General features: G+C 40.2%; 2 pseudogenes; both read right to left on the reverse strand.

Moving 5' to 3' along the window:
• Positions 1-4993: 4993 nt before the first annotated feature.
• LOC144301711 (ribulose-phosphate 3-epimerase pseudogene) lies at positions 4994-5896 on the reverse strand (annotated as a pseudogene).
• Positions 5897-17815: 11919 nt separating this feature from the next.
• On the reverse strand, positions 17816-18836 carry LOC144301546 (glyceraldehyde-3-phosphate dehydrogenase pseudogene; annotated as a pseudogene).
• Positions 18837-23629: the final 4793 nt, after the last annotated feature.

Consider the following 23629-nt stretch of genomic DNA (forward strand, 5'->3'; position numbering starts at 1 on the left):
TGCAGTGTACAAGGAAATGGATTTGGATTGTTAAAAGATAAACTGGGGCATATTAAAAATGTTTTGAGTTTATCTGAGCAAACAGTGATTCCAACTGGGCAGCATCCTATCTAGGAGGCAGAAAGGAGCTCTGAGGACCTGTGTGAAATGAAAGTCTTTTACAGGCAGAAGGATGAGGGAACAAGGAAGTTACCCAAGACAAAAAAGCTGGTTGGTTATTGCAAGGTCACTGTCCTTTTGGGGAGTGCAGGAATCTAGCAGCCAGATGACCTTACTAGTGCTGATGAGGTAGGTTCTTGACTGATTGGTATTTATAGTCTTGTTTTGGTGATACAGGGCTTAGCATGAGCAGCTCCATTTGGGCCTGTATTCTTGTCTTAACAAGCTGCTTAGATCATCCCCAACCCATCAATCAATCAATCTAACCTTATGTGTGTGTGTATGCAATCTCATATTCCTATTTGAAAATAATCAGGCTGTGGTGGATATTAAATTTTTCACTAAGATTTTAGCTTTTTCTTCTTCTGAACATGTAGGAAACTTGTGCCTTGAAATTAGGCATGGCCACATGAATTGCATTGGCCAATGAAACATAAGCAGAAGCACTTGAGTGCTAAGGTGCCATTTAGCTTATCTCTTTTCCAAAGAGTGCATGCTCTTCCCTGAATGAAGATGGCATGGGAAGAGCCCTTTCCCAATTTTTTTTTCCTTTCCCAATTTGTGATGGACCTTAGGTACTAACAAAAAAGTAAAAAATTTAGTGTTAAAACAGTGTTAAAACAGTAGTTTTAGTGTTAAAACTAGTTTTATCTCAGTCAGTTAAACGTCTGCCTTAGGATACAAAAGCAATGCTCAGAAATCAATGGCATTTCTATACACTAACAATGAAACTGAAGAAAGAGAAATTAAGGAATCAATCCCATTTACAATTACACCCAAAAGCATAAGATACCTAGGAATAAACCTAACCAAAGTGGCAAAGGACCTATGCCCTAAAAACTACAGAACACTTCTGAAAGAAATTGAGGAAGAGACAAAGACATGAAAAAATATTCCATGCTCATGGATTAGAAGAATAAATATTGTGAAAATGTCTATGCTACCCAGGGCAATTGTACACGTTCAATGCAATCCCTATCAAAATACCATGGACTTTCTTCACAGACTTGGAACAAATCATCTCAAGATTTGTGTGGAATCAGAAAAGACCCCCGAATACCCAGGGGGATATTGAAAAAGAAAACCAGAGCCAGGGGCATCACAATGGCAGATTTCAAGTTTTAATACAAAGCTGTGATCATCAAGACATTTGATACTGGCACAAAACCAGACACATAGATCCATGGAACAGAATAGAGAATCCAGAAATGGGCCTGTAACTCTACGGTCAACTAATCATCGACAAAGCAGGAAAGACTATCCACTGGAAAAAAAAGACAGTCTCTTCAATAAATGGTACTGGGAAATTGAACAGCCACATCAGAAGAATGAAACTAGGACCAGACACAAAGATAAACTCAAAATAGATGAAAGATCTAAATGTGAGACAAGATTCCATCAAAATCCTAGAGGAGAACACAGGCAACACCCTTTTTGAACTTGGCCACAGCAACTTCTTGTAAGATACATCTATTAAGGCAAGGGAAACAAAAGCAGAAATGAACTTTTGGGACTTCATCAAGATAAAGAGCTTCTGCACAGCAAAAGAAAGAGTCAACAAAACTAAAAGACAACCTACAGAATGGGAGAAGATATTTGCAAATGACCTATCAGATAAAGGGGTAGTATCCAAGCTCTATAAAGAACTTAGTAAACTCGGGATCCCTGGGTGGCGCAGTGGTTTAGCGCCTGCCTTTGGCCCAGGGTGCGATCCTGGAGACCCGGGATCGATTCCCACATCAGGCTCCCGGTGCATGGAGCCTGCTTCTCCCTCTGCCTATGTCTCTGCCTCTCTCTCTCTCTCTGTGTGACTATCATAAATAAATAAAAATTAAAAAAAAAGAACTTAGTAAACTCAACAGCAAAGAAACAAACAATCCAATCATGAAATGGGCAAAAGACATGAACAGAAATTTCACCAAATAAGACATAGACATGGCCAACAAGCACATGAGAAAATGCTCTGCATCACTTTCCATCAGGGAGATACAAATCAAAACCACAATGAGATACTACCTCACACCAGTGAAAATGGGGAAAATTAACAAGGCAGGAAACAACAAATGTTGGAGAGGACGTCGAGAAAGGGCAACCCTCTTGCACTGTTGGTGGGAATGTGAACTGGTGCAGCCACTCTGGAAAACTCTGTGGAGGTTCCTCAAAGAGTTAAAACTAGAACTGCCCTATGACCCAGCAACTGCACTGCTGGGGATTTACCCCAAAGATACAGATGCAGTGAAACGCTGGGACACCTGCACCCCAATGTTTACATGCAACAATGTAAACAATAGCCAAACTGTGGAAGGAGCCTCGGTGTCCATTAACAGATGAATGAAGACGATGTGGTGTATGTATACAGTGGAATATTCCTCAGCCATCAGAAATGATGAATACCCACCATTTGCTTCAAAGTGGATGGAACTGGAGGGTATTATGCTGAGTGAAGTAAGTCAATTGGAGAAGGACAAACATTATATGGTCTCATTCATTTGGGGAATATATAAAATAGTGAAGGGGAATAAAGGGGAAAGGAGAGAAAATGAGTGGGAAATATCAGTTAGGGTGACAGACATGAGAGACTCCTAACTCTGGGAAATGAACAAGGGGAAAGGGAGGTGGGTGGGGGGATGGGGTGACTGGGTGATGGGCACTGAGGGGGACACTTGAGAGGATGAGCAGTGAGTGTTATGCTATGCTGGTAAATCGAACTCCAATAAAAAATATACAAAAAACAAATCCCAATCTCTTTTTAGAAAATCCACCTTTTTTCCTAAAGTTGGTTTAAAGAGTGCTCTTCTATATTTTAAGTTCTTCTTTATATGACTGGATAGAAGATTGATGCTTATTTAAATTTGGGGGGCAGGCTGTGCTACTTCCTTTTGAATCCATGTTTCTTTCTTTAAGCATTTTAAATGATCAGAAAAAACCTCTTTAAGTATTACTTCTCCCCTCCTTTTCTTTATGCTTGAAAGTTCTAAGACACATGTAGTAGACCTTTTTTGTTTTTTGATTATTATATTTTTGATCTGTCTTGAGCATTTTCCACATCTGTGTCTCCCTGTATTTAAATCTGGGTAATATGGCCACTGAGGACATTAATTATTTTTTTCATTGTAATTGACTTATTGGTTTTTTTTTTTATTACAATGATGACAATGTTTCTAAAATACAATTTACTTTTCTTAGTTTTTTTCAAAGCTACTTGTTTTATTTCATGTTCTCCTATTCTTCTTATTGATTCACGTGTCTTATTTAATCTCTTGAGTCATCTAAAGCATGTCTATGTTGTCATGTTTTCAAACGGTTCCTTCATCTCCAATTCTGTGGAGGTATACCTTAATATTTTTATTTTCATTAACCACTTGTCCTTTCATTTTTTTAATCAGTTTTTGTCATCTTTGTCCTAAGTGATATTGTTAGCTCTTGTTCAATGAGACCTGTTTTCTGTGAGAATGCTGTTATCCCTGAGTTGTGAAAGGTTTTGGACAGATGATTTTGCTTATCCTCAAGAACCCTAGGGATGTAAATATTTTATGTTAATTTCTTGGCTTCGGTTTCTGGGTTGGCAAATCGAACTTCAATAAATATATATTTTATATATATATATATATATATATATTTATATATATATATATATAAAACAAAACCCACCTGTCTTCACCTCAGGTCATGACCCCTGGGTCCTGGGATTGAGCCCTGCCTCAAGCTCCCTGATGGGTCAGGACCCTGCTTCTCTGTCTCCCTGCCCCTCATGCATGCTCTCTCTCTCTCAAATAAGCAAAATCTTTTAAAAAACTAAAACTAAAACTAAATAGAGACTCAATGTGAGAAAGGCAGATCAAGGAAGAAGCACAAAGAGAATGTGAAACAGAAAACTTGCTATAGGAAAAGACTAAAAATCTGAACTAGCTTTAGTCAATATTGTCAGTTCTGTTACTAAATAATAAAATGAATGAGTAAATTATTTCCAATTTGTCACCATCTGTCAAAATCCATGGTCCAGTCTGTTTTAAGAATAGAGTTACTAGAGTTGTATTTCTAACTTACAGTGTAGCCCTGGCCACAACCTGAATTAATTTTTTTTTCATCTTTTTTTTTTTTCTGAATTCATTTTAATGAGTCTTTCAGAGCAGACATGGTCTATATATTTATTTTTTTGGCTGGGGAGAGGAGTATTCAAATGGGCACCTTAAGATGAAAAAAAAATTTTTTTTTGACCTGATCCCTATTATAGCATCAGTAATGAGCAGGTGAGTGGGAAACATGGGCTTCCAGTGCAAAACTGTTTAAAGTATTACGTAATATCTTAATGTTTCTTCCAAGAGTTGTTTTTGTTGTCCTTATTCTTTCAGGTTTCCAAGTGGCTCCAGAACACTAAGGTACCCAGAGTGAATTTAAAAGTCACAAGGAATGATAAAACACAACAGTGCTGATGGATTTCATGGGAGGAACACTTTTGTTAGGTTACATAATGATAATAGGCAAAGGCATTTGAATTGCAAGGACAATACTGTTTTCTTTTTTGAAGAGAGATCTTCCCCCCCCCCACCCCTATCCTTCCTCTTGTCATGCTTTTATTTTCTTTATATTGGTTATCCTTTCTGTACTCAGTAATGGACATAAGCAATTTTAATTACTTGGTTCTGAAATTATTATTTTTTTAGGGACTTCCTTTGCTTTGGAAAACAATCAAGAAGCGAGAAGATTTAAAATGCAGAAGAAAACATTTTTTCGTTAGTAGCTAGTATGCCTTCATTAGGCATTAATACACATTTCTGTTTATAACCTTAATACAGGTGTATTTTTACTTTATAAAAATCAAGTCTCTCAGTAAAAATTGTATTTTACCACACTAATCTTTAAATTCCATAGCTAAAAATATAGTCATATATACCAATTTCGAACCTGTTGGAACATTCTGCAGAATAGATTTTAGTCACTGGAATGAGCAGCTGCTCAGGAAAATAGCACTCCTTCAACCATGATAGGGTTTGGTAGTCAATATTCTTATCTTCCAGTAAAAAGATTTCATAAGCATAAACACTGGACTCCTTGTGGTTTCATCGATCAAGAGAACGTTTCTGAGCAAACATTTCTTAACAGGTTGATCACAGATCTGGGGTCATCCCTCCTCATAATGGCACTGCCAGACACAATCATGTTAGCTCCTGCCTCTGCACACTTATGGATAGTGTCAGGACCTACTCCACCATCGACTTCTATGCCCAAAGATGGGAATTGCATTCTCAACCAATTAACCCTCAGCATCATATCTTCCACGAATTTCTGCCCTCCAAACCCAGGTTCCACTGTCATAACCAAGGCCATATCTATCTGATTAGCCCACGGTGCCAAATAATCAACTGTAGTTCCTGGTTTGATGGCAAGGCCAAGCTTCATCCCATTCTCCCGAATGTCTTTAATCAAAGCCCCTGGGTTTTTGTTGCCTCAAGATGAAAGGTGTATCCATTGGCTCCTGCTACAGCCATTGGTTTTACCTGCTGTTCTGGTCTGGATATCATCATGTGCATTATCAAAGAAAGGGTCCTGGCCTCGCTACTTTCAGAGGCTTTCTGCCACAGGGTGCCCAAAGGTGATGTTGGGAACAAAAGGCCCGTCTGTTACATCCAAGTGCAAGTAATCGGCCCCCAGAGTCCAGGATCCGGAGGCACTCAGCCCCTAAATTGTCCAAATCGCTGTTAAGGATGGACAGGCCAATCTTGCAGCCAGATGCCATGGTGTTGGTTCCTAAGAGCAAGTTACCCACGAGTCCTCTGAAATGTTTTTTGAAGAGAAATTATTTGCGTTCTGTTTTGTAGCAAATTGCAGTTATTTAGGAACAGTTGCTGCGTGCTGGAGGCACAGGGGTGTCAAAGAATCTGCCTACCTGGAGCGAGGTCGGAGGTCGAGGACAGTGCCCCAGAGAGCTCCTGCTATCGGACTCTCCACTTGTTTTCGGTGTTCAGCTCTCTCCACTTTCTCCTCGTGGAGATACAATGTAGTTCCAATTTCTATTGGCAAAAAATAACTTTCAATTGAAACATTTAATTTTGAACTGAATATTCACTGTAGCTTTCTGCCCCTCCATTTTACCCATTTCCAGACTTTATTTTCATGGAATTATTATCTTCATGGGTAAAATTGTTTCTGTGTGTGCATGATTTTTTCAAAACTCAATGATTGATTTTTTGTAAGTTATGGAAATGTCCCTTTAATTACCTTGAATGATGCCAAGGCCACAGAGGTGATTGCGACTAAGAGTAACTGAATTTTAAGATCCCTAACACTTAAAAAAGAATTTCCTTACACTATCTTAAATATGAAGGAATGGAAGCATGAGGAAATTGCTTGTTTCCCAGCAAACTGAGTGTGAAAAGGTGTGGAGCGCACAGGGTATTCCCACGGGGCGCTCCCAGAGCGGCACCTGCGGACTGCGAGGAGGCGCCAGCCGGTGCGGGCCGCGGGGAGGAGGCCAGGCCGCCCGCGAACCGCCGCAGGTCGCCAGCCCGCAGGTGAGCTTGGAGCCGGGTGGCTCCCGGAGGGGCCCCGCCCGGGTCAGGAGGCCGGGCCTTTGCTGCCTGGGTGACAGGGGCGGCTCGGGAGCGGGGCCGCGACCTTAGGGAAAGGTGACCTTCAGCAGCGGGGCTTCGGGTGGGAGGCGAAGCCTGAGGAGTATAGGGAGAAGGTGGTACCCCCAGTCGCCCCGGGAGGGAGCCGCTAGGCTGCGCGCCCCCAGGGGAGTCCTGGGCGGGCAGGTAGCTGCTTCACCTGGGATGCACTGTGTCTGCATAAAGGTCTTTTTCCTTCTGAGCCGACATGCATAAAGATGTCCTAAATAGACGCAGTTAAACATTTTTCCAATATTTGATTATTTCCTCAATGTCCCATCAAAGCCTCTTTAATATTCTACAGTGGTAGGTTGCTCCATTAATTTACTTTTTCTTTCATGCGACTTCAAGAGGAACAACCACCATATGTGAAATACAAAATATCAGAATAAAACAATTAGAAATAGTTTGAAAGCAGAAAGACAACCTCTAGCAGAAAGACAACCTCTAGCCTGAGCCAGAGTCATGAGTAAAACACTTCACTTAGGCTTTATTTTATTTTGAGTAAAACGGTCTTGTCTAATGGCTTCATAGTAGCTGACATGGTCATCAGCTGGTAAATAGAAACAAAACTGATAACTATTATTTAATGATTATTAAAATGGGGAAAATAATGTGAATTTGATCCAACAGCAAACACAGGGGTTATTGCCATATATCCAAATTTTTGGCAGGAAAATGTAGGGAATGAGGTGAGAAAGGACTGAAATGGATTTTTATACTTGTTTTAACCTCAGAGCCAAAAGAATATTTTAAAGACGTAGCTTACACAAAAGGGTTAAGGGTAAGTGGAAAGGTGGATCTTAAAATGCTTCTTTCTAAATCTTCCTTCTTCAGGCTCCAGGGCTGATTTCCTTTCCCTCTAGGGGACAAGACTAGCCAATCAAACTAAAAGGTAGATTATGGGGAAAAAGAAACAAAGGAAGGAAAGAGTTAAAATAAGAGAAAAAAAGAAATGAAAAAAGAGACAAAGAACCTATCAATTGGGAGGGGGGAAGGAAGGAGAAAGGAGAAAACGGGAGGTGGCAGAGAATGATCCTGTGACATTATACCATCTTCAGGGTGATCCTGTGTAGGTACAAATTCTTCCACCAAAGCCATCTGGCACCTGGCACAACTCTTTCATTTTGTCCTTTGCAGGATTTTTATGGATGACTTTTCATTAGGGAAAATGTGGGACATAGTTAGGGATAAGATATGGTTTTAAAAAATGAAATGAAACTTTAATATTAAGCTGTTATGGTCCTTTAGCATTAAACAAATCTCAGCCTTTAGTTTCAATTGAGAAGTAAACTATAGATGTTATAGTGGAAATGTCTAGAACTTAAAAAATGTCAAATAATGACTTCAACTGTTGACTATATACCTAAATTAAAGAAGGACCCTGAGACTCCTCTTTCATGTTTAGTGTCTTCCTTAGAGTTAGGAAAGTACACAATGCCTGGAATAGAACCAAGCTTCTTGACTAGCTGGTTGCATGAATCTTTAGGTAGATATTTAACTTTAATCATTAAACCCCCAGTTTCCTCATATAACTGGCATAATCATCTTTATTGATATGGCTATTTTGAGATTAAACCAGATAATACTCTTATTTTATTTTTAATTCACGTATTTTTTAAAGATTTTATTTATTTAAGAAAGAGTGCAGAGCTAGAGAGAGAGAGAGAGAGAGAGAGAGCATGAACTGGGGGAGGGGCAGAGGGAGAGGGAGCAGCAGGTTCCCCGCTGAGCAGGGAGCCCCCTGTGGGGCTCCATCATAGGACCAGGGACCAAAAGCTGAGCAGAAGGCCCTTAACCAACTGAGACACCTGGGCGCCCCCAGATAATACTTTTAAAAGAGTAGCATAATGCCTAGCCCATGGTACTTTGTCAGTTAAAGGTATTGTCAGTGAAAAGTATTACATTAGGTATTTTAAAAGAAATTTCAAAATTTAATACAAAACACTTGAGGTTATCTACTGTATCTACTGCCAACATTATCTATTCATTCTCAATACTAGCCAGCCAAATGCTACCCTCAAGCTGCAAGTCAGTTTGTCGTACTGCTAACAATTCTAAATGTGCTTTAAATATCTGACATTTGGAGATATAGCCTGTAAAAGCACACTTTACAACTTCACACTAAAGGAGAACAATTATGCGTGATTGTATCCCAATCAATGATTCTGATTTTTGTAAGGCAAGACCCTCTGGAAAAATGCAGAGAGCTTCAGTAGAAAAAAACATATATCGTCCAGTGTGAATTTTAGTTCAGTGAAAGCACAGACACAGTGGATGTTAGAGGCTTCTTCCAGGGATATTGCAGCCCAAATAGAGAATGAGGGGCAGCCCGGGTGGCTCAGTGGTTTAGTGCTACCTTCAGCCCAGGGCATGATCCTGGAGACCCAGGATCGAGTCCCATGTCAGGCTCGCTGCATGGAGCCTGCTTCTCCCTCTGCCTGTGTTGCTGCCTCTCTTTCTCTCTGTGTCTCTCATGAATAAATAGATAAATCTTTAAAAAAAAAAAAAAAATAGAGAGAGAGAGAGAGAATGAGGATCTAGGCCTAGAGGCCAAACACAGTCCAAAAAGGTTTTAAAGTGTAACTTGTGGATTTTTACAAGCATGCTTCAAAATAATATTTAGTAACAGGGCATGTAAGAATTTCAAATTTACTCAAAAAGTTGAATTGCCTTGGCTTAAGTTAACATTTATGTTAAGTGTATAAATTCTAAATCTCTGAAACAACATTTTCTCTTTTAAGAATTTTTTAGGGCAACTTTTAAAAGGGCCTCTTTTAATCTTCGTCAATAGAACATTTAAAGAAAAGTACACACCCCTATTAAAACTCCACTCTTCCCGAGGTGTGAAACCACCGTCTCCATTATAATGGTTAAAAGTTGTGGTAGTAAAATAAAGTAATTGTGGTAATATTATTAAATTCTGAATTTTTCTGTGAAATCACACCTTCCCCTCATATTTAATTAAATCTCAAGCATCACGTCCTGATGTTTTTGTCCTGATATGCCTGATCCATTTCAGGTGCCACTGTAGGCACTAAGAGATCTTTAATAATAAAATGAATAAAAATGTATGATACCTCCTTTCAAAGAACTCGCAATACTACATATGTATGAATTGATTTTGACATTAGGCACCTATTTTATTGTGTTAAAAAATATATGTGGCACCCAGGTGGCTCAGTCTATTAAGCATCTGTCTCTTGGTCTAAGTTCAGGTCTTGATCTCAGGGTTGTGAGTTCAAGCCCCATGCTGGGCTCCACACTGGAAGAGGAACCTGTTTAAAAAACAAGCAAAACAAATACCAAGAACATATATAACATAAAACTTAGCATTTTAACCATTTTTACATGTACAGTTCTGTGGTGGTAAGTGCATTCACATTGTTGTGGGACGATCACCATCTATTTCCAGGACTTAACATCTTCCGCAGCTGAAACTGTTAACGATTAAACAGGAACTCCCCTTTTGCCATCCCTCCTCTCCTGTCAACAACTATTCGACTTTCTGTCTCAATGAATTTAATTACTCTAGGAACAATATTTTTGACTGGCTGACTTCACCAAGCATATGTTTAAGCTTTTTACATGTTATACTGTGTGTTAAAGTTTCTCTCTCTATTTTTTTTTTTAAGGCTGAATGTTACGTTGTGTGTATGACATTGAGTGCTTTTTACATTCTCATGGTTGCCAGTGACTTCCTTTTAGAGAATTCTACCCACATTTTACATCTCTTCCATGAAGTCTTTCATTTAAAGAAATAAACCTTTTATTTTCGAGTAGGTTTTAGATTTGCAGAAAAGTTACACAGATAGTTTCTATCTGCCCCACAGGCCATTTTCCCTGTGAGGAACTACACTACATCTTAGTGTAGTCCCTGTGTTAGAATTAATGATCTGAGGTTGATACTTATTATTAACTAAAGTCCATTTTCTTAAGATTTCCTTGATGTTTACATCATTTCCCTTTTCTTTTCTGATATCCCATCTAGGAGACCACATTACACTTAGTTGTCATGTCTCCCTAGACTTTTCTGGATTGTGACTCTCAGACTTTGTTTTTAAAGACCGAGGCTGTTTTTCTGAACACTGTTCATGTATTTTAATGTTTTTCTCATGATTAAGCTAAGGTTATGAATTTTTTTTTAAACTGCAGATGTACTATTCTTATTACATCAAGGGTATAGACTCTGAACATACATTGTCATTGATAATGTTAACCTTAATCATGTGGCTTGACATAGAGTTTGCAAGGTTTCTCTGCTGTCCATACACTGGTGAGTGTTTGACAGTTTTCTCCACTATAAGCTACTTCCCCCTTCTTCTTGTACTGTATTCTTTGGAAGCAAGTCCTTAAGTGCAGCCAACATTTAATGGGTGAAAACTCCTTGGGGGAAAAGTATCTGTGTAACTTCGTTGCAATTCTTCTGTATAAAAGACTTATTTATTCCACTTAATTTTTGTAATCATTTATGTCTGTATGAATAAAGCCATTTTTAGCAAAGGAAATTATATCCTTTAGTGCTTGCTCTGTCCCAGGACCTGTGTGAACTAAGTACCCATTAATTTATGTAATTCTAGTACAGCCACTCTCGAAAACAGTATGGAGTTCCTCAAGAAATTAAAAATAAAGCTGCCCTATGACCCAGCAATTGCACTGCTGGGGATTTACCCCAAAGATACAGATGCAGTGAAATGCCAGGGACATCTGCACCCCAATGTTTATAGCAGCAGTGTCCACAGTAGCCAAACTGAGCCTTGGTGTCCATCGACAGATGAATGGATAGAGAAGGTGTGGTGTATATATACAATGGGATATTAGTCATTAGAAAGGATGAATACCCACCATTTGTTTCGATGTGGATGAAACTGGAGGGTATTATGCTGAGTGAAATAAGTCAATCGGAGAAGGGCAGTCATCATATGGTTTCACTCATACGGGGAATATAAGAAATAGTGAAAGGGATTATAGGGGAAAAGAAGGGAACTGAGTGGGAAAAATTAGGGAGGGAGACAAACCATGAGAGACACCTAACTCTGAGAAATGAACAAAGGGTTGTGGAAGGGGAGGTAGGCAGGGGTTTGGGGTGACTGGGTGATGGGCACTGATGGGGACACTTGATGGGATGAGCACTGGGTGTTACTGGGTGTTATGTTGGCAAATAGAACTCCAATAAAAAAATGTAAAAAAATTTTTTTTGTAATTCTAGCCATAACCATATTGGGGTGTGTATGTGTGTAAAATATATTTATATCCCCTTCACAATATTAATGAGTTAACCAAATCTCTCAATTAGAAACTTTGGTTCCCCAAGAAACATTATACATCTAACTACTAACTACTTTGGCCATGTAACTGAAATGTTAAGTTACTCTGTGACTTCGACAGAGGGAATTTTGTAATTATTATTATTATTATTATTATTATTATTATTATTATTTTTAATTCTCAGTAACTCCTATGCTAAGAGCTTTAAATAAGAGCCTCATGGAATTTCTGAAAATCTGACAAGGCAGAGATAAATTGCAGTCATAGACCTAAGTAACTTTGCTAATCAGCACAACTAATAACTGTCTGGTCCATGGCAAAAGTGTAGGTCTGTTTGATCCCAACCTCTGCTCTTTATACTTAGGGTTTTCATTGATCTCTATGCTATATGAATCTATTGATTAGTATTTAAGCACTGAATTTATAGAGAAGTTAAAACTGTAGGCTTACTTGGGTCCCTTGGCTAGCTGGGAGCCTTGGGGAAGTCACTAGCCCACTCAAAACTTCTGATTCTCGATCTACAAATTGGGGGGAGTGATAATAATGGCTTATTGTAAATATTAGAATAATTGATTAAACTTGTCTGCATAGTGCTTGATACAATGAAGGTACTCACTTTACACCAGCACTCATTCACAGTATCACTACTGTGTTCTTTATGTGTTCCACATTGTTTATGTGAGATACTCTTATAGTTTTGGTTTGACTTGCTAGAAGACAAGCCTGAGACCGATTCCTCTGCAAGTGATTATGGTTGCAAGCAGGCAGGACAGGAAGGGAAGAAGGTAAGTAAGGGTATGATCAGGTGAAGTTGAGCCTCAGCTTGATCTCATGTAGAGTTCTGAAGTGTAAATTGCTCCCCCGAGATTGTTCTAGTTAATGTTTATGGGGCTGGACTTGTGTATGTTGCACTAGTCAATCTTTGGCTATGGGCTGTGGAAGGCAGTGTGGGGGCACGGTGGTGGTGTAAAATCTCAAGCACAACCAGGAAGTTCACAGATTGTCCTCAGAAGAATGTCCCCTCCCCCCCCAGGTGTGAAGCATTACCAGCAAGGTAGTGCAGAACCAGGGAGAACTATGGGAGGAGACCTGATCAGGGCACCAACAGTGGTCAATATAGTCTTTTCTCCCCAGCTACAGAGTACAGTCCCTACAGACATACATTCAGTAGAATTACAGATATTTCTTAAACTCTGTAGATTAGAACAATGAACTTGCAAAAGGACACTTGGGCATAATATGTTTGCTTGACATCTTTTCCTTTTTATTTTTATTTTTTTATTTTATTTTTTTGACATCTTTTCCTTTTTAACAAAATAACCCAGTTTGTTATGGTTATTATATTTTGCACATGATTGTTTTGTTCACATTGCTCTGTGGTAGAGATGGCTTAGTTTTCTTCCTGAAAACTAAAATAGTTATCAGGAACTATTCATACAAACCTGCAGGTACAAACTGTGACTTCCAAGAAAATACTGCAGAGGTTATATAGCTGTGGTTCTCTAGCTCATGACACATTAAACCCTCCTTGCCTTGCCTCTCCTTTGTCCCTGCCCACAGATGTTCTGATTCATTTGGTGTGGGGTGAGGCCTGGGTTTCAGTTTGCTTTCAGAGCTCCCAGCCAAGATTGAGAACAACCAGATTGCAGTAAAAAATAGCCAGTCGGAAAATTTCAAGTTGCCTAACTCCTACAAAATGCAAGCAAAGAAATCTGTCTCATCTTGAAATTGTTGTATTGGAAAATGTCAAAAAGGTGTATAACGACAATTTAGAGGCAAATGGTAAAGGAAATATAGATTATTTCAGTATGGAAGTGTCCATTCAAATGATCCTGAAAATGCAGGTGTTTCCATTACCTTTCCAGCTCCCTCCCAAACAGGAATCCTGAGTCTAAAAGAATATTAGTTAAACCATTTCAAATGAACCTTAGGAATGCAGATAATGTAGTTAAAATATTAGACAGGTATACATGTAAACACAGCCAAAGTGAAATTTCAGTATATGTAAATAAAAAAACGACGCTCAGAACTTAATACAAATGCCTGAGAGAGATTCAAGCTGGTATTATTTAGATGGTATAGTTAAACCAGTTCTAACTAATTTTAGTCAGATGGAAAGGCAATAAAATGCATGTCATAATATTTTCCTTTCTCTGGAATTAACATTAAAAGTTTCAATGGCACATCAAAAAAAAAAAAATGAAAGCAAGTAAAACAGTTTTAATTACTTTACTGGCTATTAAATCCATGGCAATGTTTTCATTAGTTTCTAAATAATCCATAATTTTCTTCCAATGTATTAATCTATCAACAGTGCTTCTTAAGGAATATCAGCAATCATAAGAAATAAAACTTATAGCATTATCAAAGGTAAAAAAGCAAAACAAAACACATGTTCCAGGTCCTGTAGTTACTTTTTAAAAACATTGTGAGCTCCAGTCTTTTTAAGAAATAAGAACATCGGTGGCAATACCACAGAAGAAAAAAAGAAAGTGTGAGAATATAGAACACTTCAAATATGTCTGACCCTCAAATTAAAAAAAAAAAAAAAATCCACTCTGTTGATTATCACTATGATTCTATGATTACCTTTTGAAAACACCAGTTTTGTTTCTCCTGACCACAAATAGTCTTTCTTAAAAAAAGAATCAACAACTACTCTTAGTTGTTTTTTAGTTTTGCTTTTTAAGATTTATTTATTTATTTATTCATGATAGACACAGAGAGAGAGAGACAGAGAGAGAGAGAGGCAGAGACACAGGCAGAGGGAGAAGCAGGCTCCGTCCGTCCCGGGAGCCCGACGCGGGACTCGATCCCGGACCCCGGATCGCGCCCTGGGCCGAAGGCGGGCTCCACGCCGCTGCGCCGCCCAGGGACCCTACTCTCAGGTTTCTACGAGCTTTCCTGGGTTTCCCAGACAAATGCCTCCACCGAAAGCTGTCACTGTGACTTACCGGGTTCGAAGTACGCAGCGTATCTTTCATGTTGAGACTTTAAATATCTTCCTAAGCAACGGCGAGGCCCATCCAGGACTTGATCGAAGCGGACCGCAAAGCGGGTGGGTGAGCCTCGGCCCTCCCGGGGCCACCGGCCGACGGCGACGTGACGCGGGCGGGCAGGGGTCTCGCAGCCCCTCCTCGCCTCTTCCCGCCTCCCAGCGGGGTCTCTCGGGCCCCCTGCTCGTGGTCGGGTCGGCGCGCTGGGCCTGTGTGGCCTGCGACCGGGTCGCCCTCGGCGTCCCCGCCGGACGGAGTGACAGGGCCGGGGTCAGGCCTGCGGGCTGCCAAAGGCAGTAGCATATGTTAATTCCATTTCGCTCGTGTTTCGAAGTATATTTTTCGAATCTTAGAAAAGGGAAAGTGTATACTTCTGCAAGAATCCTTCATGGATATTTTCAATATTTGGAAAATGCTGCTGCTGCTGCTGCTGCTTGTACTTTTAAAATGACCTCTAGTCATTTAAAAGTATATGTTCAATTTCTGATTTTCTCCTTTTCTTCTCTGTGAGGACAGTGGTGGTAAGTGATGTAAAGGGAAATGCATCTTAAAACGATGGTATTTAGACATTAATCTGTTGGAAGAAAATGGATGATGAAGAAAACATTAGAGAAATATCATAATATCAACAAATATAATAAACTGAGACCTCTTAGCTCTGCAACATACTGAAATGTGGACAGGACTGAAAAAAACAAAAAAGCGGATGTTCTGCTCAAAAAAAGCCATGAGCTGGAATGTTAAGTGCAGAATTACACTCACCTCTCTGTGAATTGGAGTTTAACCACAACTGGCTAGTTAATTGGTCCTGTTGTAACACCTCGGTTGCCTCTCTCCGGATGTGCAGAATTGGATAAATGGAAATACAGAGCTCTTATTAAATTTTAATTGTGTTTTATTAAGGCACAGAAAAAAAAGACTTTTTTGTGGTTTTATTATTATCATGGTAATTTGTCAAGAGAAGGACTTTAATGGTTTAAATACTAATTATTCAAAGACAGATTAAGCTCTACAAAAGGAGAAATGGTTGCTCAGAGAGCTGGACATGCTGAGGAATAAAAGAAAACATTTGGTGCAACAACCCGTGCTGGTTTTTTTCAAAAGGAAAACAGACTTTTAAAAAATCTGCATTTCATGAAAAGCCACAGAATAAACAAAACCAAAACAAAGACACATACATATTCATTCATTCATTCATTCATTCAGCCAATGTTTATTAACTGCCTGCTTTGTGTACCAGTGACTTTTAATCATGGAGTAAACAAAGACAAATTACACGTGGTGCTGCCCTAAGGGTGTGGCAGGGAGCACAGAAAGGTGAATCCCAGCGGCCTGGGACAGTGTTGTGCAGGATCCCAGTTCCGCAGAGTTTCAAATAGAGGGACATGTGAGAAGGGGGAAGGAAGTTTCTCCAGAACCTATTACATCACACTGAGTTTCAAGGCAGAAGGGGGTGGTGACATATAAATGAGGCAAGGACCTTCCAAGCACAACATAGTGCAGCAGAAAGAGACCAGGAACTGGACGGGTAGGCAAGGGCCAGATCACTAAAAGTTGCATTTGCCAAGACAAGGAGTTTGAAATTTATCCTAATATCCCTGCGCCCTGTCAAGGCCACTTCGGTACCCCTGTCCCGTCGGGCGCCGGCTTAGAACCCCGGGCCGCCACCTGGGCCTCTGCGGCCGACCTCGGAAGGGCCGGGCCGGACCCTCCCCGCAGCCCACGCAGGGGCACCCGGGGCTGGGGGTGGAGGTGGGCTTGGCTCCGCCGCGGCCGGGCCTGGGATCCAGCCCGCCTGGCTCCCCTGGGCCCCCTGGGCTCCCCTTGGCCCCCCTGGCCCCCCCTGGGCTCCCCTGGGCCCCCCTGGGCTCCCCTGGGCTCCCCGCCCCGCCGCAGCCCCAGTCTCCCAGGCCTCAGCTGCTTCCCCTGCCTGCACTCGCCTGCTCTCTCTGTCCCACAAATAAATAAAATCTTTAACAAAACGTGAGTTGAGAAAGAATTTTTTTTTTTAAAGATTTTATTTATTTATTTATTCATGAAAGACTGAGAGATAGAGAGAGCCAGAAACAAAGGCAGAGGGAGAAGCAGGCTCCATGCACCGGGAGCCCGATGTGGGACTCGATCCCGGGTCTCCAGGATCGCGCCCTGGGCCAAAGGCAGGCGCCAAACCGCTGCGCCACCCAGGGATCCCGAGAAAGAATTATTCTTGTGACATAATCTAATGTACGCAAATGCCGCATTCTGGTCATCTCTTCAAGACTTCATTTCTTGTCACTTTAGCACGGGCGGTGTTCAAATTCTTAGCAGTTTTAATAGCTATGCTGATGGCTCTTTCAATATTCTAGCCTGTTACCAGACTTTTTCTTCCTAAAATTGTCTTGTCCCCCTTTCTATCTCAGCCATTCATTCCCATGATAATATACCAGTTTTTTTTTTTGTAATCACCCAGAATTTCAGTTCTGAACGTCTTCCCCTCCAAGTCTTAGCTTCTGTCTTACTAGCCAAATCTATGTAATATCTCAATTCATATTATTTTTCAACTTCATTGGAACTTACAATCTATTATCCAGCTTTTCACTAACTCTCACCCCCTGTCTTGTCTTTCTAGATCCTAAGGTCCTTATTATGATCACTTCTTTGCAAATTCTTTTAACCCCTTTGTCCCTTTTTTTGGGGGGGGGGGTACAGTATGCTTTATTGATGGTACATGACAAGGTAGGGCTCCCCAAGCCCTTCCCCTTCCTTAGGAGGTCTGGGATGTAAATATTGAAGGTCAGAAGATTCTCAGTGTGTTGGGGGATTAAGTTGGGGCAGGGACTCCCCAGCAGCTGAGAGCCTCTTTCTTTCTCTTGTTCTTGCTGGGGCTGGTGGTCCAGGGGGCTCTTGCTCCTTGGAGGCCATGTGGACCAAGAGGTCCACCACCCAGTTGCTATAGCCAAATTCATGGTCATACCAGGAAATGAACTTGACGAAGTGGTCATTGAGGGCAATGCCAGCCCCGGCGTTGAAGGTGGAAGAGTGGGTGTCACTGTTGAAGTTGGAGAAGACAACCTGGTTCTCAGAGTAGCCCAGGATGCCCTTGAGGGGGCCCTCTGATGCCTGCTTCACCACCTTCTTGATGTCATCATATTTGGCAGCTTTCTCCAGGCGGCAGGTCAGATCCACAACTGACACATTGGGGGTGGGGACACGGAAGGCCATGCCAGGCTGACCTTGCCCACAGCCTTGGCAGCACCGGTGGAAGCATGGATGATGTTCTGGGCAGCTCCTCGGCCATCACTCCAGTTTCGTAGAGGGGCCATCCACGGTCTTATGGGTGGAAATGATGGCATGGATAGTGGTCATGAGGCCCTCCATGATGCCGAAGTGGTCATTGATGACTTTGGCCAGAGGAGCCAAGCAGTTGGTGGTGCAGGAGGCATTGCTGACAATCTTGAGGGAGTTTTCCTACTTCTCGTGGTTCATGCCCATCACAAACATGGGGGCATCAGCAGAAGAAGCAGAGATGATGACCCTCTCGGCCCCACCCTTCAAGTGAGCCCCAGCCTTCCCATGGTGGTGAAGACCCCAGTGGACTCCACAACATACTCAGCACCAGCATCACCTCATTTGATGTTGGCGGGATCTCGCTCCTGGAAGATGGAGATGGACTTCCCGTTGATGACAAGTTTCCCGTTCTCAGCCTTGACTGTGCCGTGGAATTTGCCGTGGGTAGAATCATACTGGAACATGTACACCATGTAGTTGAGGTCAATGAAGGGGTCACTGATGGTGACAATACCCACTTGGCCAGAATTAAAAGGAGCCCTGGGTGACCAGGCGCCCAATACGGCCAAATCCGTTTACTCCAATCTTCACCATCGTGTCTCCGGACGGAGCTGGCGCTGCACCAGAAGATGTCTGTCGAATGGGGAGGAGCAGAGAGCCATTTGTCCCTTTTTGGCTTTGAATGCTCCCCTGGGAAAACTTCCAATGTGGCTCAATTCAGCTCTGCCTTTGCAAATGAATACGGCTACAAAAAAACCAACCTAGCAAGGCTTGAAATCCAGGACTTCTAAATTTAAGTTTCCCTTGTCTGTTAATTCTCCAATAACTTTTCATTAGAATTTTAAAATTTCCCCTCTCTTCTTAGATCTGTTCCACAACACCAAACTCTCTCACAGATGATTACCTTACTTCCTATTTCTCTAGGAAAACTGATTTGCAACCAAAAAGACTTCTCAAACTATGACTACACGGACCACTTACACATGTGCCACACATCCCGCCGACCATCCTGTAACTGTAAGCTACCTTAATGCTTTTCGAGGCTAACTTCTCCTCTATTGCACTTCATTTCAACCCTCTTTGCCTACCCAAGGCTATAGTTCCCCAAACTCTCCCAACTCTTTAGGATGATCAAATTTTCCCTGTTTCTTGTCAATGTGCAAAAATCTCATGTCAGCTTTAAACACTTTTTCCTTGACCTTATGTTTACTTACTGATACCTCTTTTCCTTATGGCACCTCTTTTCCTTATGGTAAATCTCCTCAAACATTTATCTATACTATTTCTTTTTAACTCCCCTCTTCCCATTCTTATTTGAGTCTAATTAGCTTTTGGCCCATCACACTGCTTGAAACTCTCTTGTCAGGTGTCTCTGAAGATCTTCATATTGCTATGCACTAGACAATTCTCAGGTCTCAGATTTCGTGACCACTGTCAATTTTCATATTTATTTCTACAGCCTGAATCATTTCCTCAACTCCAGATTCTTAAAATGAAGTTGTCTTCTTATTTTTTCCACACAGTGCATTAAACAAACAAACAAACAAAAATCCCTCTGCTTCTCTCTGTCTCTATCATCATCTCTTGCTGGTTATTGAGTCTACTAATGTTCTTCCCTAATTCAGTGCTTGGGCCCCTTGGTTTATTCTCAAAATGGATATCAGAATGCATCTTTTGAAAGTCAAGTAAGTCATGTCACTCAGACAGAGAAATGATCTATAAAGCCCTATGTTTTCTGATCCCCAGCATTTCCGATTTCATTCTATTTCCTCTTCACTCACTCTGCTGATAGTGACGCTGGTCTCCTTGCTGTCATTGTAACATGCCATGAAAACTCCTGCTTCAGGACCTTCATACTTGCTGCTCCTCCCATCTTGACTATTATTCTGCAAGATATTGGCAGGTCTGCTTTCTTTATTTTTGGGTATCTACTGAAACATCATCCTCTTAGTGAACTTTTTACCTCAACTTTAGTATAGAATAATAATATCTAACTCACAAGAATGCCAGGAGAATAAAAATGTTTACTTAGGGTGGTCCTCACTAAGAGGGATGATGATGTTATTTTATACAACATGTGGATAATAGAGTTCTTACAATTAAGTAAGTTAACATATGTAAAGAGCTTAGAATCCTTGGTACAAAGTAACACTGTAGATGGTCATTATTCTATGAGCCTTTGTTTTCTGAAGATATTATTATTCTATATTAGCACTGAGAAAAAGAGTTCACAAGGTATCATCCCTATATTAAAAAGGAGGAAACAAAGGCTCATAGCTTTAAGATTCTCTCTCTCCCTCTCCTGAGCAGGGCTTGATCTCACAACCCTGAGATCATGACCTTAGCTGATATCAAGAGTTGGATGCTTAATCTACCGAGCCACCCAGGGGCCTGAGAACTGTTTATTATTTTACAGGCCGGGCAGCCCCGGTGGCGCAGCGGTTTAGTGCCGCCTGCAGCCCGGGGCGTGATCCTGAAGACCCTGGATCGAGTCCCACATCGGGCTCCCTGCATGGAGCCTGCTTCTCCCTCTGCCTGTGTCTCTGCCTCTCATTCTCTCTGTCTCTATGAATAAATAAATAAATAAAATCTTTATTTTACAGGCCACGTGAGAATTTCTCTGAGACATGAATCCAGAACCATGATCCCTGCGTCAAGGGGCATTCTCATATGTAGTTTTACTAAGTATTGCCCGTTACTTCTAGAATGCTTGTGCCAATATATACCTTCAGTAATAACTCCCATCTCTCACTCTTTCAGTCTTCCCCCACTCCCATTTTTTTGTCTGGCCATACCTACTCTCCACACTTATATCTCCTATCTCATGTATTAATACTTAACAACAAGATAATAGAGATTTGGTTTAAATAAAAATGTCTGTCTTGTAACATTAGAGTAACATATAGTAAAATAATTTGTGAGATAAATCTGTACTTTTATCTGTAGTTATCATTTTTTCCTTTGCCTTATAGTTATTTGTACCTTTGTTTTAGGTCCTATAATTTTGAGCTACACCTTTAGCTACACTCAAGAGCTACAACTTAATATTCCGATATTCATCCATGTATTCATTTACTTATTAAAAACATTTATTAAACCCTTCTTTATTTTTTATTATTTAAAAAAAGATTTTACTTGTTTGAGAGAGAGAGAAAGAGAGCACACATGAGAGATGGGGAGGGGGCAGAGGAAGAAGAAGCAGACTCTCCACTGAGTAGGGACTCCCAACTTGAGGCTGGATCCCAGGACCCTGGGATCATGACCTTAGCCCAAGGCATATGCTTAACTGACTGAGCCACCCAGGTGCCCCTAAACAGTTCTTTAATGACAACTGTTTCCCAGGTACTAAGAATACAGAAGCAAGTAAGACATAGTTCCTATCCTAAGCATCTCAAGAGTAGAGAAATACATGGAAATAAATTACAAAAATGTAAAATGATAATTACTGTCATAGGGAGTATATGCATATATGTAGGGTGGGTACCTCCTTATAGTCTCTGGCCTTGGGGCAAGAGAAAGTAGAACAAGCTGCAAGCTTTTATTTTCCTTACCTTCTTCTTTATCTATCTTATTCTTTGTTTCTGCAGAGCAAGTACTATGATAAGAAACTGAGCAAAACCACCTCTTAAATGTGAATGAGTCAGAACTGAACTCAGGAACATACTCTGAACATGTACCTAGATACTAACTCTGAAAGCAAGCTAAAAGAGTAGGGCAAATAATAACTAAACACTTCTTATGAGACATCTTGAGCATTAATAAGTCAAAGGAAAGTAAAATCCCACTTTTGATACGAGTTTAGGGGAGCTCGACTTTTGTGAATCACATTTTGCTTCTGGTATGAGTTGGGCAGGAAAACAGATGCCATAGTACATGGCAGTTTGCAAAGAAGGTATCGAAAGTCTTAGCTTCTTAACTTTTGAAACTTGTAATTAATTATTTTGACAGAGACCAAGTAAATTCAAGTCATGGTTTTAAAAAGGTCTCTGTGTATTGGCCAACCATATGCATTCCAAGGTGAAAGAGTCTAGGAAAAGGACATAAAGGAGGCTAATGATGGATACCACTAACAACTTTTCCCAATGAACTTGATAAAGAGACCTTTTTTCCTCTTTTTTCATGTTCCCAATTTGATTGACACATGTAGGTGGCATGAAGTGAGTTGAAATGAGAGGTATTAAATTCTAGAACAGTAAGAAGCAATTCAAAGAAGATAGATGAAAAAACATTGTTAGAGTTCTGTCTTGGAATGTTTCTCAGAGGAAGAAATATTCGAGGGGAGTCTTGAAAGGTGACTCATCAAGCGAGCTCACCAGGTGAATGAGGGAGAGAGGGACATTTCTGATAGACTAGTGGCACAGGGAAATGAAGCAGCACTTAGTTCAGGAAGTTGAAAATAGTTCATTAATTCTGGGCACAGACAGTGTTCAAGAGCCAAGAAAGCAAAGTTGTGTGAAAGGAGCCATGAGAAAAAAATTATGGTTTATTTTAGAGCAATGGGAATCCTCTAACGTTCTTTATTTTTTTTAATTAGAAAAATTATATTTATCATAGAAAATCTGGAAAATGTGGAAAAGTAAATAAGATTAAAATACATTTACTCGCTAGCCTCTCATTCCGAGCCAACTGCTGTTAACATTACTTTCTCCTTCAGCCCCATTTATATATCCATTGATCTATATTTTTAGTGTATTACTATTATTTTAGCTTTTTACTAAATTTTTAGTTTATATATTTTTAAAAATGTTAATTTTAATTATTTTTAAAAAGTGTTAATTTTAATTTTTTTAAAGCATTAATTTTAATTCCAGTTAGTTAATATATAGTGTAGTATTAGTTTCAGGTGTACAGTGTAGTAATTCAACACTTCCATATAACACCTGGTGCTCATCCCATCAAGTGTACTTCTTAAAGTTTATGTATTATTTGTTTGCTAAATAAAGATTGCCACGTTTTGTAGTCAGCATTCCTATAGTATATCATATTCAGAATAAATCTAATTCTTTTCAAGTTAAATTTTAAAAGTGAAGTGATGAAACTCCACATTGCCGAGTTTACTTATTTTGAAAGAAGAGAGGAAATAAGCATGTTATGCAGTAATTATTTCTAGGGTGTGACAATATTGATAAAAAAAAAACAAGTTATTTTATTTTCCCCAAATGAATTTATAACTAGGTTTTATTGTAAACATTGTGAATGTTTTAGTCTTGATACTCTAGTTACTATGACTGTTTTATGGGGAGGTCCAAAACCACACCAATGCCAGTGACATTTTCCCCATTTTATTTCTGATTGATTGATTGATTGATTGACTTTTAAGTAAACTTTATG

Source organism: Canis aureus, chromosome 30 (genome assembly GCF_053574225.1).
Source record: "Canis aureus isolate CA01 chromosome 30, VMU_Caureus_v.1.0, whole genome shotgun sequence".
In the NCBI taxonomy this organism is placed as follows: Eukaryota; Metazoa; Chordata; class Mammalia; order Carnivora; family Canidae; genus Canis; species Canis aureus.